Genomic DNA, 13,302 nt, shown 5'->3' with positions numbered 1-13,302 from the left:
TGTGGTTAAAATGGTACATGCAGCTCACCTCCAACGGGGGTGCGTCTGAAAAGAGCTGCACAGCGTCAGGATGAGGACACGAGTTTACTTACTGGGTATTCAGTTACATAAGGCGAGATAAATATCTACCCGGACGAAATATTGTGGATCTTCTGATTTTTTCGCGCAATGGATCCTTCAAATCACTATTCGTCACTTTCCTTGAAGTCCTGCAGGTTTCAAAAACCACTATCTTCTGCATCTCAACGTAGACCAGTTCAACCAGACGTTTAGGTGAATAAATCCATATTGCGGCTGGTGGGAAATTTGTCCTAGTTCTCCCCCGACTATGTTAACGACAGAATATCATTGATTAGCAGATGCCTTTCCCAGTTCATTCTTCCTAAAAAAAAAATCTTCATAAAACTGTTGTCCCCAACAGATGTAGAATCTCGAGCAAAACATTTCTAAACACGCTTGTTCCAATTTAAAGATAATGTTATATTGTGTCAAAAAGCTACTACCGAGCTCGATAGCTGCAGTCGCTTAAGTGCGACCAGTATCCAGTATTCGGGAGATAGTAGGTTCGAATCCCACTGTCGGCAGCCCTGAAGATTGTTATCCGTGGTTTCCCATTTTCACACCAGGCAAATGCTGGGCCGGTACATTAATTAAGGCCACGGCCGCTTCCTTCCCACTCCTAGCCCTTCCGTGTCCCATCGTCGCAATAAGACCTATCTGTGTCGGTGCGACGTAAAGCAAGTAGCAGAAGAAGAAAAAGCTACTAAGTACGCTCTACATTGTAGGAATTTGGGAAACAATGTTCAAAGTGTGGGACACGGTAATGTTTTGATAGCACCATCGCACTTTCCTTATTGTTTGGCCAAGTTGTTTCGGCATCACCGTGTTCCTTTTGTAGTTCGGTTATGAACTAATAAAGACTTAGATTATGGCGTCCCACAACAATTCTTAGGCGATTAGACTCCCCACGGAAAGGTTATTAATCCTCGAAAGTCACTGAAGTATTGAATCGTATTGATTCTATCGTGCTACCAGATATTGAAGAGACCGAGCTCGATAGCTACCGTCGCTTAAGTGCGGCCAGTATTCGGGAGATAGTGGGTTCGAGCCCCACTGTCGGCAGCCCTGAAGATGGTTTTACGTGGTTTCCCATTTTCACACCAGGCAAATGCTGGGGCTGTACCTTAATCAAGGCCACGGCCGCTTCCTTCCCACTCCAAGACCCTTCCTGTCCCATCGTCGCCATAAGACCTATCTGTGTCGAAGCGACGCAAAGTAAATAGCAAGAAAAGAAAAAGTAGATATTCAAGAGAAATTGCTTGTTGGCGTCCCCTTGTTCTTCTATGAGAGTGATTTCAAACTAATCATTTACTGGAAGGAATTTCTGTTGATCATCATCAGGAAAGCATTTTAAATTCCATGAAATCTTCCCATTGGGGCACAAAAGCTAAATAAGACATCATTTCTCTCCTCCATATCTTATTGATTATTACCACCAGAATTACGCATCATTGATGGAAAGGCGCAGATTCATACTCACTACAGCTGAAATAGGTATACATTTAGATCAAGTCATGTAAGTGCCGAAGTGGGGAGTCATCAGGCTCATGGAATACCTGCTTCTGAAGGAATACTAACGTCAACCTGAATACTATCCATCGGCCTCCATATGTGGTTAGTTGATCAAAACTCATGAATACCACGTCTTTCATATATGGCAAGCGCCACTTCAGAATTCCCCGTAGTCCATACACTATAGTATGTGATTTTTAAAAAGTGTGTCATTACATTTTTCTGACAGTTCAGCGCTAATGACATTATTAATTTCGGCAGTTAGTATTCTAACCTCGGTGCTTAACAGTACAGGAAAATCTCGCATTTGGCACTCAACCGAGGACATAAATTAGTTTGTCGAAATATTTGACTTTTGTGTAGGAAGTACATGAGAGCTTTCCAATTTCAAGTGAAATACGCGTTAAAGAATGAGATGATCATTGGGTGACTGTCCGTATTAAATAGCATTTCTTCCCAATTCGGGTCCTTGGAACTTGTAATAAGGATCGAATTAGAATATTTACACATGCAGCACAGTGCATTCATTCGTGAACTCGTATGTATGAAGGTCGTCCAGTGAAAATACCTGAAAAGAAAGCTCTATTGTCGTGACGTGATATATTTAAGATGACGGTATCTCGCTGCCCTATTCGTGAGTTCTTATACAGATTAAACTTACAGTCTCTATCTTCGCAAAAATGCCAATAGTTCATCTCGGCCTTAACAAAATTTGATACGAATAGAAAGGCACTGATATTTTCTTTAGAGGAAACTTTCGTTCTGTGGAAAGCCTCGCTTGTAACATTACTTTCACTACCTTGTCCACTGTTGACCGGTTATAGCGGCCACAATAGAATTCTTGTGCATCCATCATGACTCCTTCACATGTGGGCACATCCAGTGATTTTGAATGTGGAATTGTAGGACCTGACAAACTGAAAGAAATGTTCAAAGTATTCATGTGTCCATTTTGGTAAAGAAATGTGACATTCTTATAAAAGTCATTCTTGGAATCCAATTAATTTTGGAAACAGAAGATATCTAGCTTCAGTTGAGGTTCAGCTTAAACTCTTAAATATTGCAAGTCTTACTCTATCTACGTTTGATAGTTTTCGATATTCACCAGTGGTCCCTGTTCTGTGTTACTGAGCTGGCCGTTTTTCTTATTTCTACTGGATAATTTGTATTTCACTTGATGATCTATAGGTATTTTGTCGTTTTGCTAACAACAGTAGTTATTCCTTAGTGGTTAGTATTTCTTTTGTATATGAAAGGACCTTTCGGATAGATTTATTGCATCCACCCAATGATGTTTCAGTTAAACGGGGCTATCGAATCATCTGAGAACATAACGCTGGCTTACGATCAGCATCACACATTGAATATCGAGCAGTGCTCTTCTTAAAACTATCGGCAGAGCGCGTGGCCTCTCACTCTGAAGCAGCCCAGCTGTGCTAAATGTGTTAGATAGTAGAGTATTGGTTATCTGTCCCCGGGATAGTGGGTTCGATGCTAACACTGTCCGATGATAGATGAAAAGGCGTCGCTCGTGGAAAGCTACAAAGCTGCAAAAACATACCCGGTTCCTCGGCACCTTAGGACGTAGAACAACATTACTAAAATCAGCCTCAGACACCCTAGATTTACAATGAATTTTCCCTGCGAGCCGAATCTGGCCTGCCATCAGCATCGCTCTCCAAATGTCACGTTAAGTCTGCTCACATTAAAACTTGATTCACGTTCAAAAGTATCATCAGGTGCCCTAGATTTAAGCCGGTGTTTTTCAGATTTGGACGGTGATTTTTCTAGAGAAGCTCGAAGTTGGTGGTCATAATAAAATGAACCAAATCTCAAAAGTGTCACAACGATGTGTTAGGCAACTTTATCATGGAAATAATAGACTATGAAGGAAAAAGTACATGAATATCACTCAAAGGGAGAGTCGAGGTATCGGGAGTAGCACTCCCAAACATACGGAATAATTAATTAAGAAAGTTGACAATAACTGAGGATCATATTTGAGGACAGGAAATAGGAGAAATATATTAATAGCATGTGGAGAAATGAAATCACACTCACTAAATTCTGATCATATTTGTTGCGGAATTTTGAAAGCGGTGACAAAGGAGAAATTTTCTCGCAGGATATCTTAAGAATTCTGATAAAAAATTGACTTATAGTGTTATCTTTGAAGCCTAATGAGACAAGGTAAAGGTAAGAAGTGAAAAAGGAAATTTTTCTTTTTTGCAATTTGCTTTACGTCGCACCGACACAGATAGGTCTTATTGGATAGGAAAGATCTACGAGTGGAGAGGAAGTACGCGTGGTCTTAATTAAGGTAAAGCCACAGCATTTGCCTAGTGTGGAAATGGGAAACCACGGAAAACCATCTTCTGGCCTGTCGAAATGGTATTCGAATATTCTATGATTACATTTCTATTAAATATTTATTATGAGAGCCGCTCAAAAAGCGTTTAAGATTATTATCAAGTCATTTAAAGTGAAATTATCGGTTAGAAGAAGATGTGCTCCATATGCTATTGTGTGACTAGATAAATAATTTTGATCGTGTAGGGGCGAAAAAGACAATAAAAAGTCAGCGCCAGGAAATACTCAAAATGGGTACATTATATTACATTTCATTATTTATCGGATGTTATATAAGTAATTATAAATTAGTCGAATCATTATTTAATTACAAGGTTTAAAAGGTTTGCTTTCCTAATAAAATTATTGTCCAGTACAAGATGTGCTATGCCTTTGCTGACAGGACCTAGTGTTTACAGTGCACTAGGTATTCTGGTATAAGCTAGAGCAATTTTGTTACTTTCATAGATCTGTCTCTGTCTTATCCTTGGCTTTGACAATATGAAAGTGACTGAGGTATGAGCGATGCTTTAATGCCAATCCTTATGCAGCCAGTCCCTGCTATGAATGGTGTGAAAATGTTGCTCATTGGTCGGTTGGTGCATGCGTTTCAGTGGGCTTGGCAGACTGATATGTAATAGCAACTCTGGCTCGGCGAGGAAAGCAACAGGAAACTACCTCACTCCTCATTTCCCTAGTACGCCTCTTCAGGGATGCCTAGGCCATCGATGACAGCTGATGGCAGAGCTGTTGAGGATCCCACCAGTGGCATCGCTGACGAACTGAACATACATAGAAGATGTGCTCCATATGCTATTGTGTGACTGGACAAATAATTTTGTTCGTGTAGGGGCGAAAAACATGATGAACATTCAGCGCCAGGAAATACTCAAAAAGGGTACATTATACTACATTTAATTATTTATCGGATGTTATTACATAAGTAATTATAAATAAGTCGGTCCATTATTTAACTATAAGGTTTAAAAGTTTGTTTCTTGCTTAGTTGTTTATTTTTATATATTTTTGCATGTACGTTATTGTGAATAAAAATATATAAGGATTAAAAAGTGAGGTATGGTTTGCAGTATTTAATATTATTTATCAAGGGGACTTGGAATTAGTAATATGATATGTGGCCGGCTAAAGTCGTGCCAGCCGCCGCGGTTATACGTAGGGCTAAAGTAAATAAGTTAATAAGTTTTTATATGTTAAAGCGTAGATTTTTAAGGTAGTGTTTTTAATCTATTTAAGGCTCGAGAATTTGAATAGAGTGAAATTTGAGTACAGTTTTCACACATTGCGTTATTTTTTGGTTACTAATGTAGCAGCTGGAATCATGATATTTGGCCAGCTGATGTTCACTCTTTGTGTCAGTGTGCGTGCTTAATTGATGACCCTATCTTCCATGACAGTGTGTCAAACTACAAAATATACGTGTAAAAAGTACCAAATTATCCTAAAATCTAGAACTGCAGCTATATCTAACATATAAGGGGTAGAGAGTCGACAAAAATTCATAGGACAAAAGTTGTTGATATCTCCAAATTGATCGGTGATTGTGCTATCTATTTTGCCATACGACTTATCGTTTGGCCACCAATTACCCCGAAACGAAGGTCTGCGCCATTATTAAAATTGCCTCCATATTTCGATATCTTTTGGGGCCAAAATCTTCCACATTTGAACAACTTGGAATTTTTCCTCAAACGAAAGAGAGTCCAGTTTTCGGAATTAGCACTCGCATACATACGGAGAAATTAAGGAACATATGAATACACTTAAGATAGTTGATATTAATTGATGATAGGATAATAACTGAGGAGAGCCTGATATGTAAATACCAAGTGTATGTACTGGAAAAATGAAATGTCCCTCACAAAATTGTCTTGATATGAGTAACGGATTTCAGAAAGCAGTAAAAGAGGATATATTTAAGCGCAGAGATTCTTAGATAAGAGGTGACTGATGCCTACAGAGGCATGTCAGAGGCAAGAAATTAAAGCAGAAACATGAAGAAGAAGAGAGAGTAAAAATGATAGCGAAAGCCATAAAACACCTTACGGTATCACGTCACTCCCTTACTGGCAAGCAGCCATATACATTGCCATGGTAAGCAGTAAGTTCATTGTTAGTCTGCGTGGGTGTCCGTCACTCAATGCGGAGTATGAAAGCCGCAGAAAACAATAATTTTCTCCGCCAGTTGAAGAGCATAAATGAAATTACGAACCTAACAAAAGTTGTTTAAAACCAAGGGATGTTTTACATATACTCTTTGGATTTTACAGAAAATCAATGGCATTAAAGAAAATGGAAAAACTCTCCCGGTTTTCTACAACTCCCAGTCTATTCGGAGATGTGTAAATCATAGTCATGTCTATGCCTGCTCTCTGATGAGTATACTCTAAGTATGAATTTTGGTCGGGATCTATCCAGCCATTTCGCTGTGATTTTGGAAGAAACAAGCAGTTAGACACGAAATCTAAAAACCACTGATACGGTCGTGAGTTGACGTAAAACGGATAAATATCTGAAAAATTAGAAATATCAACTAAATTACACGCAGCGGATCGCCAACATATTTATTTATGCAGATACTGTGATATAGGTCAACTCACCCCCGAGAGTTTCTATTCAAAGCTTGAGGTAGGTTACGTTTCGTTTCGTAGAGTATTTGAAATGTCGTTTAGAGCTTTAAAAATGTAGGCTGGGGGTGAGAACAACCCATAATTTACGAATTTAAGATCTCCTAAACCGCTAGTTGCAGAAAATTGATTTATAGCATACAATTTTTCTACAATAAATAAATAAATGAATAAACAAACAAATAAATAAATAAATAAATAAATAAATAAATAAATAAATAAATAAATAAATAAATAAATAAATAAATAAATAAATAAATAAATAAATAAATAAATAAATAAATATATAAATAAATAAATAAATAAATAAAATGATCCTTATTTTCTCAACTGTGCTCCCACACATTACATAAACATTACCATTGGGAAATCTTTGCGAACTAATTCTGCGGAATGTTATTTAATTCTCCAAATGCATATAAGTTGGAATGGGCTAAAGTAAGTACGATTCCATGTGGTAAAGGTATTTCTCGTTCGCACCAAGCATAGATTATGGCAAATAATAAGAATCTTGATGCGCGGTTCGTGGTAAATCAATGCGGAAAATATCAGATAAAAGCGCATAGCAGTGATTATGATTATCGAAGACTTTTGTTAACAGTAATTCAGTCTTCTTTAATATTCATTGGAATACTTTATTACGATTCGTCATATAATATTCACCATTTATATATTATCGAAGGTGTACAAGAGTTTATATAAATCCAAAACTAAAGTAATTGAGTGGAGTCGAATGAAATCAGTCGATGCAGAAAATATCAGATTACGAAATGACATCTGAAAGAAATTAGTTATATATTTTTACTTAGGGAATAGAATAACTAATGAGGGGAGAATTAAGAAAGATAGCATAAGCAAGGAAGGCCTTTCTTAAGAAAATAAATTCGCACACTTCGAAGATTGATACAGGAATTACAAACAGGTTTCTGAAGACTTTCACCTGGAGCGTGGCAATAAAAGTGAAACATGGACGATAACTAACTCAGAATGAACATAACCTCTTGAAATGTGTTATTACAGAATCATTCTGCAGGTGAGATTGGTATATTGAATAACGAATGAACGGATACCGAATCGAATTAAAGAGAGTAGAACGATCAGGTTAAATTTGACCAGAAGGAAATATATAATGAGAGGACACATCTTTAGACATCCAGAACTTGTTAAGTTAGTTTCTAAAGGAAGTGTGGGAGGTAAAAGCAGCAATATTATACCAAGGTATTAATATGACAAACATATTAGTGTAGGTGTAGTATATAGGCCTAGTAGTTACGTAGAAATGAAAAGGTTAGCACAGGATAGGTTGGTATGGAGGGCTGTATCAAAACAGACCATGGACTGATGGCCCGAACAAAAAAGTAACGATGTGACGGATCGGCATGTAAGTCTCTGGTAAGACCCCAACTAGAGTATGGTTCCACTTTATTGGACCCTCACTAGGATTACTTGATTCGGGAACTGGAAAAAAATTCAAAGAATTGCAGCTCGATTTGTTCTGGGTGATTTCCGACAAAACAAGAACAGCGCTACGAAAATATTGCAAAGTTTGTGTTCGGATGACTTGGGTGAAGGGGCATTCGCTGCTCAAGTAAGTGGTCTGTTCCGAGCTGTCAATGCAGACATGGCGTGGGATGACATTAGTAGACAAGTAAGTTTGAGTGGTGCTTTTATAAGTAGGAAATATCACAGTATGAAGATGAAGTTGAAATTAAAAGGAACAAATTTGGGTAAATATTCTTTTAAAGTAAGAGGAGTTTGTTACTGGAAACATTACCATGAGTATGTTTGATAGATGTCCAAATTCTTTGAAATAATTTAACAAAAGACTAGGTAAAAAGCTGACAGGGAATCTGTCATCTTGCCGACTGCCATAAATGCAGAACAGTTGTTATTAATTGGTTGAACATACATACATATAGCCTATATACTTAATAATTGGTGATGAGTTGTCTTACAAACTTTTTCACATGAAAAATGAGGGCGAAATTGTACTAGAATAATATTTACTTGAAATAACACTATTGCACTGACATGATACTATTATCTCTCTCACACATTCTTGTACATACCGTTGTTCAATCGGCTAAAATGTAATTAAGAAGAAAGTAATCTATTTTGAGTAAGTGTTTTGCTCAGGAAACACTGGTACTGGTAAGATGGAATGAACTTCGTAGTAGGAACAGAATTGACTTGTCCCTTGGGAGTTCCACTAATCTAATCGATGTCAAGCCGTTAACCTTTAATAAGATTCTTCCGGTAATTACCTCACTCTTGTGGAAAGTAGAAGCTTGGTTCAAATTGTGTCCGTTCTCCACGAGGTGCAATTTAGTTCATCTGTAAGAGAACTAAGCACACATTTCTCGTTGAATATGCGAATTCAGGCACGGATTTCTTTCATAATTGCTAGTAGCGATTCCTATTTTAATTTTTTCATCAAATACTTGAAGTTAATACCTCCATATATTTTATAACTAGAACTCTTGAGACATATCAGTTTGCATACGTTAACCACTGTGAATTCAATTTCCATGTGTAATGCGCACATTTGAAAAGGTGTTTGATTACGAATTTTATCAGGCATTGTGTACACAGAAGCTCGATTCCTAGAAAAGTAACATAACATTTAATAACTGATGTATTTGTCTCTGAAATGCTTCCTCATTGTTTTCGAGTAGTCCTCGCATAGGTACTTAAAGGGCTCATGCACAGCTCAAGGGAATTCGTACCTAGACATTAGCACTCGAAAAATGAAATTTAAAGGAGTAGTCAAACACTTAGGACATCTTATGAAAAAGCACTTTAGTTGGTATTAATGTGGTAAATATATAATCGGAGTTTTATACCTTACGTCTTTTTGAAAATACTAGAGAATCAATCTACCCCCCGTATGGAAATTAATAGCACAATGTCTATTAACACATCTGTTGGCCACTTAATTAACCCTATACAGGGTTATTCACCTAACATGTTACAGGGAAATAACTTCTAAACCATTAAAGATATCGGCATTCTGTTTTCATATTCTTAAATGGTATCCAGGATCTCGTAAATAACGTGCTACAATGAATGAATGAATGAATGAATGAATGAATGAATGAATGAATGAATGAATGAATGAATGAATCAATCAATCAATCAATCAATCAATCAATCAATCAATCAATCAATCAATCAATCAATACTGATCTGCATAGTCTCATGGGTTGTTTAATACCCGAGATATTGATACTAATTCCATATTTTTTAATGGAATGACACAAATTCATACACCTGGCCTAAAAGTTCAACTACGTACAAGTTCAAATATGTAAGTATTTTCAAAATCGGACAATTACTTTTTGAGATATAAATAAGAACAGCATGCGTGGTTTTGCATGCCGCATCTGACGGCGTGAAGTCGGACAAGGACATATTGACGTGCAAGTAGTTTCCTGGGAGTGAGTTCAGCCACAGAACGGATACCAGGCATGTACTGTAAACATAATGTGATGTACCGTAACATACCCTGGGTGTGCAATGTTATTGTATGACTGGCAAACACACAATGGGAAAGGGAGATTAAAGTTGTTCTGCTTTGTTTTGCTTTGCTTTGTGTTGTTTTGTTTTGTTTTGGCATCCATGTGTAATAGTTTGCGCTCAGTTTAGCGTCTTTTCCCACGGATGGGAATGGGAAGGATTTGGAAAGGACGTCGGCCGTGGCCTATCCCAAAGGCACCTACCCGACATTTGCCTGGTGTTGAACATGGGGCACAATGAAAATCACTTTCAGGTTGGGCGAGGAAGGACTCGAACTTGCGCTCTCCCGAATGCACGCTACTACAGTCGCGCTTGAGCCCCGCGGAGATTAATGCGTATATAATAAATAAATACATGTGTTGCTGTCATCTTACCACGATATCTCTGAACATCCCACATAATAAGTCGAGCTGTTTGTCTCCTAATGTCTAACCTATCCCAACCCAAATAATCCAGCATTGGTAACACTGCTCCTTCGCCTGAAATAACCCAGCACAAAACGAGGTGCGCTTTGTACCACACACACACACGCGCAAACAGGGCTACATGACCACGCTGTCAAAGCCAGAAAATGAAATAACAACAAACAGCAACTCTTCTCCGCAGCCTGTCGAGTTTCTTAATCACGTGTAGCGGCTAGCATTCGTAGCTGTCGCCGCGGTGGTCCGGGTTTAATTCACGGCTCTGATAACCAATTTAATTCTGGTTGGAGGGCTGGAACGGGGTGCACTCAATCTCGTGAGGCAAAACGGGGAAGAGGTGGGTTGGATACCCATCTCAGCTATCCTGGAAGTGTTTCCGTGGTTTCCCACCGCTACTCCAGGCAAATGTCGGGATGGTTGCTTACTTACGACAACGGCCGCCTCCGTCCCAATTCCTCACCGGAATTACAAATACAGTACAGTACTACAGACACCACAATAACACAGGTTATCAGACACATTCTAACAGACATACAGTACACACACACACACACACCCAAGCACATGGGCCTGCACGACCACGATGCCCAAGCCCCGGAAATGAAATAACTGTTCTCTGTACACCTTTGAGTGTCTTAATCACGTACGTCTGGAGAGGAACCCGAATAATAAGATGCATTACTGGAAGTGCGACCGTATAAGCATTACTGCTCTGGAGTAAACTTAGTGTTTGAAAATGTGGATGTTGTCATGCAATCGCTACTTTTTTTTCATTGTGCTAGTTGCTTTACGTCGCGCCGACACAGATAGGTCTTATGGCGACAAAGGGATAGGAAAGGCCTAGGAGCTGGAAGGAAGCGTCCGTGGCCTTACAATTAAGGTACAGCCCCAGCATTTGCCTGGCGTGAAAATAGAAAACCACGGAAAACCATCTTCAGGGCTGCCGACAGTGGGATAGCTTTCGTTATGTTCCTTTCAAGGCAAAGTACTTAATTTATCCCTTTTAAACACATCAGCCCTACCTGTCCTGTCATGAGTTCGCCTGTCATACACACTTTGCAAACCCAGCACATGCGTACAAGCTGCTTACATGCCTGGTATCCATTCAGAGGCTGAACTCACTCCCACGAAACTGCTTGAGCGCCAATATGTCCTGGCCCGACTTCACACCGTCGGATGCGGCATGCAAAACCGCGCATGCTGTTCTTATTTATACGTCAAAAAGTAATTGTCCGATTTTGAAAATACTTGCAAATTTGAACTTGTACGCAGTTGAACTTTTAGGCCAGCTGTATGAGTTTGTGCCGTTCTATTTTAAAATATGGAGTTAATATCAATATGTCGGTTATTAATTAGCCCATGAGACTAAGCAGCACGTTAGTTTACAAGACCCTGAGTACCATTTATGGATATGAAAACAGAATGCCGATATCTTTACTCGTTTAGAAGTTATTTCCGTGTAACATGTTAGGTGAACAACGCTGTATATCATCCAAGAAGTAATTCGCCTGTCCTAAGAGGACGGGGTTCGATTACCGGTATTTCCAGAGAAATAGGAATGGCAGGAGGGATCGTATGTGGTTAAAACTGTACACACAGCTGGCCTTCATTGTGTTTGAACAGAGCTCTACCGCTTCGGAATGAGGAGACGAGTTTAGTCCGCCTCTGCAGCGTAACAGTTTGCGCTATTAGTTGCCGTGCTCGAATGCCTGGTTTCGACTTCCGGTACTGCCAGAAACTTAAGAATGGCAGGAGGGCTAGCATGTCTTTACAAATGATACATGCAGGTGACCTCCATTCGGATGTATCTATAAATAGTTGCACCACCTTGTGACGAGGCTCCATAGCTAAATAGCATCCCGGGTTCGAATTCTGGCAGCGTTGGGGTTTTTAACCTTGATTGCAACCAATTTGTTAATTCCGATATCTCGGGAAAATCTCTCTCTCTCTCTCTCTCTCTCTCTCTCTCTCTCTCTGTGTGTGTGTGTGTGTGTGTGTGTGTGTGTGTGTGTGTGTGCGTGTGTGTGTGTGTGTGTGTGTGTGTGTGTGTGTGTGTGTGTGTGTGTGTGTGTGTGTGTGTGTGTTTTAAGCGTTAGAAATCATCCTAGTTAGGGCCCCCCATCCTCCAGAGGCCATACGACGTTAACCCCAGAAATCAAAAGTTTTTATTTTCTCTCTTTAAGGAGGAATGCAATGTTATTGCATGCATTGTTACATATACGAGTACTCCAACGGAATTCTACAATTAAGGCATGTATTTGAATGGAATAAATAAGTGAACGCATGAAGTGGTGGATGCATTAATCCATCATTGGGTTCGTGCATGAATGAATGAACAAACACTCTTCACACCCAGTCACAGAAAGCCACCAATTGCGGATAGAGCATTCGTAAATGAATGGATGAATTAATGGACTGAGTTCCTGTTAAAAAAAAAAAAAAGTCCTTTCTCCCAGTCACGGATAACCACCGAATTGTGAGGGAGTTTCATGAATGAATGAATGAATGAATGAATGAATGAATGAATGTCCTCAGTCAACCCAAATATAATTATCATATACACTATATTATCAAATTAGGCATACACCTATATCAGCCAAAACCAACCAACCGACCGACCGACCTAATTAGAAAGAATAAAAAACGGAGAATATATCAGTGAAGAGAAATACGTAGGTGGATCAAAAGCTTAGCTGAACTAACGCGCCGCAGCAGCACGCTGTGTGTCGCAAACCTGGGCACAGCGGAGAAAGGGACAGACACAGCCCACACGTCTGTTATTGCAGGTCGCTGTGGTG

Source organism: Anabrus simplex, chromosome 1, assembly GCF_040414725.1.
Source record: "Anabrus simplex isolate iqAnaSimp1 chromosome 1, ASM4041472v1, whole genome shotgun sequence".
NCBI classification, from domain to species: Eukaryota; Metazoa; Arthropoda; class Insecta; order Orthoptera; family Tettigoniidae; genus Anabrus; species Anabrus simplex.
Note: the sequence above shows the minus strand (reverse complement) of the source record.